This window comes from Branchiostoma floridae, chromosome 7, assembly GCF_000003815.2.
Source record: "Branchiostoma floridae strain S238N-H82 chromosome 7, Bfl_VNyyK, whole genome shotgun sequence".
Lineage (NCBI taxonomy): Eukaryota > Metazoa > Chordata > Leptocardii > Amphioxiformes > Branchiostomatidae > Branchiostoma > Branchiostoma floridae.
The window spans coordinates 8604532-8612091 of NC_049985.1; the positions used below are offsets into that span (position 1 = coordinate 8604532).

A 7560-nucleotide genomic window follows, 5' to 3' on the forward strand; every position below is an offset into this window, starting at 1 on the left:
TTTAGTTTGATAGAAAAAAGCACTAGTACTGTGAAGACTTCGGCTCTAGTGAATGGAACATGCTGTGGCACTATCTATGTAGGTTTACTGGTCGTTATTCCGTGTCATATACCTGTGCAAGTATCTGTGTAAGTACGAAAGAATCTAACTGCGGTCCACCACAAAAGAGTAAAGTTCCATTAGGAAAACCGACGACACAATTGCTCAGGACACGAGGCCATCCGGAAGTTTATGGTTGGAAGTCGGTATCGGCCGCCGTCCCGGTTTAGGTAGATGAAGGTGGATGGGCGCAGGTGTTCCATTATACGAGGCTTCTATTATCACCCATCAACGAATCAATCTTCTTTGTCCTCCAAGGCATCAGATTGTGGAGGAGAGTCTATGCTGATGAGCTGAGACACTTCGGATGTTGCTGGTCTTTGTCTCGTGTTTCTAAGAACCTTGTTTTTCAGGGTCCCGTTACGCATGAGAGAATTCTGGTTCTTGTTTTTCCTCACTTATTATTGCTTTTATGTCTGAGACGATTCGAGTGTTTGTCTGGGATAACGTACTGTTGTAGCTTTGTGGACGGCCCACTGAGGGTAGCTACACTGCGTATACAGCAGCCTAAGTAACGTGGATTATCCCTGCTTGCAGACCTGTGAAGGTCCACGAGAGGTTACCTGTCGTTAGAAGATGTATAATTCCTACCTGAAGTCCTGAGGAGTAAATCGTTGGAGACAGCGCGGCGGGAACAGCAGGCATCCCGGAGCTGCCGTGAAGATTGAAACATCACACATGACCCTGTGGGTCACTCCCCCGTGTGGATTGATGGGAATGACGTAAATCGATCTGGTCGCTTCCTTGTCGTGCTGTCCGTCATGATAACATCAGGTCCAGTGCGCTAAGCTCGTCATTTGTCATTCAAGGGGGTCGAATGTTGCATTTCGCTAAACAAGTTGGTACAGTGAATGCCTGGTGTCCAAGCCTACCATAGCTAGAAAGTCTCTCTATCACTATAAGAGCCTCGGCAGGTATAATTGGATACCAGGCTAAGTGAATAAACCACCTGGTGCCGTGACGTCTCAGGCCGCAGCATTGTAATGGGTTCTGAATAGGCTCTGTTAAAGGGGTAAGACGATTCTTAAAGAGAGAGGCTAAAAATACGCTTCTTGAGCAAGGCAAGGCTTTTGAAATGTTAACCACGTTGTGTGCAGTATATGTGCGGATTATGTTACTGTCCTCTTGGCTTTCGCCAGATAGACCTTAGAGATCCTTAGAATGTCATTGTAAGCCAGCGGGCTCTTTGCATATGTTGTGTAAGATGTAGCTCGATAAAAAGAGACATGTTAGAACCGTGCAGTCACAAGTCATACCGCCGCAACTAGATCTCTTCAATTACTTTTGCGGCGAATTGTCACATCTGCCCACAGAGTGCGATCAAACATAAACGTACAGTCACAAGTCATACTGCCGCAACTAGAACTCTTCAATTATTTTTGCGGCGAATTGTCACATTTTTCCACAGGGTGTGATCAAACGTAAACTAATCCTCTTCGATGTTCACCTCAAACCTGAAAGATGTCGCCGCTGATTGCTGTCTGCGGACCAGTTAACTGACATCATTCGCACCGCAGTCATCCCTCAGCAAGGCGGCTGAACAGTTTTCCATTGTAACTTATATTTAGCCTGTCACCCCAAGGGGCTCGTCACTCCTGAATGTTGTTTGTGAGTCAAAGAGGGCTTCGCGGGCGGTGTGAGAAATTATGATAAAATGTCTGTCACTGTCTCACCATGGCGTCATCTTCATTTGTCTGCAGATAAAACATCTTTAACAGTTTCAGTGTGGCGCGCCATGGCGGCATTTTCATTGGTCAACAGGAAAAACTTGAGTGTTTGTTGTTTTCACGGTATCTGCAGTTTCATCAAATTGTCCTTTTTTACGGTAGAAGTAGCGCCCGTATAAATCTTTAGCTAAATTTGGTGTGTTACCATTGATAATTCATAGTGACTGGAGATTTGCTGCTTGTAGTTCTTGTTTTTGTCTTGTTTTGGTACTGGGTAACACCCCTTAGTGTTGGGGCAATCCACCCAGGGCGCAGTACTGCTGTTTTATTGGCCGTTCCTCAGGTGTTGTAACACCTCTTCCTTGAACTTAACGGGATTAGCTTGAAGGGTGGTTGAATATAGTAGATTATTCCAGTCGAAAGTGGTTCTTGGGAAATATGAGTATTTGAGACAATCTTTATTGGTCTTGATGAGTCTGTATGAGTTTGGGTGACTATGTCGAGATTGCCTTGGGTTCAGCTCAAGTAGGAATCAGCCGGCAGGGCTAGGAGACTCTTGTTCTTGTTTTGGTACTAGTACACGAGTGCTTAGGTCTATTTTAACTTAGTCCAGTGCCCGCCACTGAACTGAATATATAGCGGGTTGTTCGTATCAGATCTATTCCACACTCCCTTTCGATCCTCTTATCAGATTCGAGTAGTCTCTAGGAGCGCTGGCGTTTATTTTTGGGAAGAGCGCTGATACGCAAAGCCAGGCCAGGGTCGTTACTGCCGGGGAGATCGATTTTGCGCCCCTAGAAGTTAAAGAGACACTGGCTTGTCTGACGTTGCGAATCAGCGCTCCTCCCAAAAATAATCACCATCGTCCCCGTAAGGTCTACAAATAAAGGAAGCTAGCGTCGGGGTGGTTTATTTGTCGGTAGGGTTTTGCCTTTTCCTCCCACACAGTCTATCAACCACGATTTACATGTATATGACTGTAGGGTTGTAAGAAGTTAAAGAGACACTGACTGGCCTGACGTTGCGAATCAACGGTCCTCCCCAAAATAACCGCCACCAACAAAGGAAGCTAGAGTCGGGATCGTTTACTCGTCAGCAGGGGTTATGTCTTTTCTTCCCACACAGTCTATCAACCACGATTTACATGTATATGACTGTAGGGTTGTAAGTATGACCACATCAGAGCCATCTCTCCCTTCATCTTCCCGCCCATACGAGCTCCTAAACGAGATCAAAGTCGCGCGCCCCGGGTTCCTCTGCCTGTTCTCCGATTAAGCGCCGGCTCGTTCCGGCGGTGATGAAATGTGCCACTACACATTTTCCGAAGGCTTGATTGCAGAAAATGGCAGTAAGACTTAACGGGAGGCGGATTTAACTCCGATTACAAGGGTAATTGCAAAATCTGGAGGGGCTCCTGACCCGAGATGAAAAGGAAGAGGTCGTGATTTGCTACCGGGATGAAAGTCGGGAGACAAATTAAACTTTCTCATGCAGAGTATTACATGGCAGGAAAATTAAGTAGGCATGTTGAGAGACAGTCATTGAAGAGATCGCCGGAAATCCATGCGCAGCGTAGTGCAAAAACAACAAACTCAATATATAGCTAATATTTATCTAACCTTCTTAAAGCATCTTTCTATATAAAGTAATATCTGTTTGCATTCTGTAGTGCGATGCTGTAGTATGAAGACGAGATAGAAAGAAAGGCGTAGAGCATGCCGAGAGCGTGTCTGGAGCACGCCATGTGATGTGTTGAGATATCACGAGGTGTGCATGATTCAGAATCATGCTCTGTGCCATTACAATGCTAACACCATCTGTGCTATCATCATTGCTAACAACTACCCTCTAGACATTGGTCGGGTCCCTTGAAGAATTGTCTCTGAAAGTTCTATAAAGTTGAAAGTCAGGCGTTTGGAGTGGAGGACAACAGAACTGGAAAAAGCCAGACGCCAGTGAGGAGTGGAGGAAAACACAACTGCACAAAGTCAGACAACTGCAATAGTGGAGAACAACAGAACTGGACAAAGTCAGACGAGAGGAGTGAAGGAGAACAGAACTGAAAGTCAGACATGAGATGTGGAGGACAACAGAACTGGATAAAGCCAGCCGTGAAGAGTAGAGAACAACTGAACAGAACTGGATAAAGCCCAACATTCTAATGAGCTCAGGACAACAGAACACCATTTTTGTTCGTACATAGATGGCCGACCAGATCGGCCCAAGTCAAATGTGATTTTACCAAATGAACACTATTCATATGCAGTGCTGTCCACACGGAGAAGTATATACAATTATGAAAAGACCTGAAGGCATATCATAACTGGCAAAAATTAACGTAAAAAGGCTCATGCGGTCCTGCCCCAAAAAGCATATAAATGTCGGCAAGGTAACAGCTAACGATATAAGAACATTGATGAACATAAAGCGAATGTCAAGAATAGTCAATATCAAACCTACAATCAGTTCGCTAATGAAACAATCCTCGGATAAATCTCGTTGGTATGAGATGGCTGTCTAAAGAAAGAAAGAAAGACATGCCATGGAAAACGAGAACTGAGGGTAAAGATTAAGTTGCCATATGCTATCAAAATTCTAGTACACGCCGTACTTACCTATAAATCGTTACAAACTGACTATGTAAGTGACACGTGCACAAGAAATACAGAGACAGCGTTTGCTGTATAGATGTCCCGTTCCATCGGAGGTAAACGTCAACACATTTGCTATAGCGCTATGAAAATAAGAAATGCGGAAATATCTGAACATTACAGTGTTAATTTTGTGGCGTAACGCGTGGGTGGTCCTTTTAAGTTCATGACTATGATGTCGTGAGGGAAAAGCAAGTGCTGATAAGACAAAATCCATCATTACTCTACTGAGATGGAAATGCTGATCAGATTGGCGACGTCTGCGCTGAGAACCGTGGCGACAAAGGCGTAGAGGATGGGTGAATGGAGCGGCCAAGTGTAAAACAGGCCCACATCGTGGTGTATTAGGCTTATCAGCAAACAGCCATGGCCACGCTGACTTACCCGGCTGAAACGGACGATAAAGTCCACCGTTATCAGTCAAAAGTCATGAGTGCAGAGAGCCTATCTGTAATGAACCCTTCCTATCAAGACCCGGCTGCCGCCGCTACTGCGCTCCTCTGAACCTTAAAGGGCAGGAGTCAAATGCGGATACCCCAGTGATTCTTTCATACACCAATCACATGAAAAGCCCTACTCACCTACTTCAGGAGGCTTTCTTGCACGAACATGTCTCTTACTCATCTGTAGCTGGCGCCCTCACCATCACCCCGTTTACCGGAGCTCTGAGCGCCTCCGCCGAACTCGCACAGCCTCCTGCTGGAATGGGCTGACGAGCGCGCGGCAGGCAGAGCTACGTTCACGTTCCACTTACAGACGCGTCATGAATACGTAATGACACGTTTCGGGCGCCGCTCGTGTAACAGCGGGCAGACAAAACAAACCATCAAAACAACTAGTTAGAGCAGAACTCAACATTTCATCTTGACCATCACCATGGATATCATGACGTCGATATTAGGAAAAATCCGGTGTCTTGTGGTTGTCTATTGTGATATAGTTTCACATGTATAAACATGTGCAGCTGGTGATGCGGGCGGCGCCAATGTTATCCTATCAAATCACCATAACATGGGTCCGTAGACAAAGTTTAAAGCACAAATATTATGATACTTAAGCTCCAATGAACAATAATATTTGTTACCGCAAAGCGATGTATCTCGTATCTTCACACTTTCATTGCGTAGAAATTGCAATATGAGTCTGCTAGTAACATTAGATCTAAATTGGCTTCCTCTGGCCTTACTTATCACATGACTAGTACTTGTAAGAAAGAAGGGAAGCAGTCAGGCGATGCACGTATGTCTTTTAAGGCCACAGTAAGTAAATTTTATGGATGACATCCACGCGCTCATTTTAGATATGAAAAAAAAAGAATATCGGAAAATGACGAAAAATGACCCAATTGAGCAAATTTGTTGTGTTGTAGCCTAATGATTGTACTTGGTAACTTGTAGACGTGACACTATCTTGTTTGCGATGACTGTAGTGGTTGGATTCTTGTAAAGGTGCCACCAATATGGAAGCCGCGAATGTTACCAACTTTGTAAGTGATACCAATCTACCATACTAGTGTCACTTTTACTACACCACTGCAGTTCTTTAATACAGGAATGAATGCCTTGTTAGCTTTGATATCATGATTTGTCACTTTAATTCTTGTTACAACGTTAGTGTTGTCTATTCCAAAATTGTAGCGAACTTATTTTAGGCATCTTGTTTCTTTCGCCCCATCTCATTATTTTTGCAGTCTGCAGAGGATGTCATCCATAAATTTACTTGCTGTGGCCTAAGTTAAAAAACAACAACATAAAACCCTGATATTGCATTCACTGTTAACCCAGTGCGACAACAAATGCAGGACACACCGCAAACCAATCAAAGACACGCAAGGTAACGGTTACTCCAGCAACTACATAGATTCTGGAAAAGGCCCAACTGTCTCCAACTGAGTTTGAGATCCAGTTGCTTGAGTAAATGTTATCTGATTGCTTGAGTGATCTGTCCAGTTGCGTGAGTTATTGATATCTTGCGTATCTTCTTACCTGAATGTCTAACCTTCAGCTACTAAACAGACATTGTGTCGTTCCCTTCATTTCAACATTATGCCCATCACGTTCCCATGACGTCACTCCGTACATACCTCCAAGGATGTACTGTATCTTACCCGAACCTTAAGACAGAGAATCCTCTTCAATTTTTTCCGTCATAGCAGGTCGCAGTCTGCAATATTACACAGCCAGACCCTATGATGTGTTCAGCACAGTCTTGCCTGTTATCCCTGTTAGCGCTTTGGGGCATATGTATTACCTTCAGCAGGTTATATTTTGGTAGCGTTTGCATGTACAAGAAGGTCAAACTCCTATTTTGACCTCCTTGGTATGTACGACGTATATATGCGTGTTTGTGAAATAGCAGAATAGCTCAAGAAGCCATTGATGGATTGTCATGCAATTTTACGAGTGGTTTTACGAGTAGGTCTTATGAAAGAAATGATTTAGAGTTCCCCCTCCCCTGTCTGATTTATTTGGTACTGCAGCAGAACTTCCAGTTTTGATATCATGTGTTGTGGACAAGCTATGGCCATGATTTTTCAATGTCAGTTTATTTAGTTGTGTTCATTTCAGGAAGGATATTTAGACTGTGAACGTCTGTTCATGGAGCCGTATCGGTTGACGACACCAGTGCTGCCGGCCAACCAACCAGTCTGGCAAGCCTGACAAAATAGATGCCCTTCAAGAAGCTCGTTTATTTCCCAGATGTGTGTTCACGTCACATGAATAGTGTTGTTTTCGCTCCTGTTTGACAGCCGCCAGAGCGCCCTTCCTGTAGGGCTCGCTAACCGGCCTCTTCATGACAGCACGGGCTTCTCTCGGGCTCAGGGAAATCTCAAGCAACCAGCACAAAGTACAAAATATCACCACTATTTATTCAGATGTTTTTAAGCTATGCTGACCTAAGTATATTTGGAAACACATACATACGCAAGTTCATGCCCAAATTGATCGCTATAGTAAGTGTAATTCAGACTTCCAGCAATGGAATTATTTTATTATTATTTTACATTTATTTTTGTCCTTGTTAACTAATGATTGATGCCATGACTTTGAACATAACAGTATCAAAATCTCACTCATGGAAAAATCTTACTTGCCCGATCGGGCAAGTGAGGTCGGATATGCTCTTGCCCGATCGGCCTTTCA

General features: G+C 44.1%; 1 protein-coding gene across 1 annotated transcript in view; it reads right to left on the reverse strand.

The window, feature by feature from the left end:
• LOC118419799 (G-protein coupled receptor 54-like) overlaps positions 1 to 5113 on the reverse strand; it is a 14612-nt gene extending 9499 nt beyond the window's left edge. The window contains exon 1 of the mRNA XM_035826399.1: positions 4999 to 5113. The gene's annotated coding sequence lies outside the window, so the exon portion shown is untranslated. The remainder of the gene's footprint in view (positions 1 to 4998) is intronic.
• Positions 5114 to 7560: the final 2447 nt, after the last annotated feature.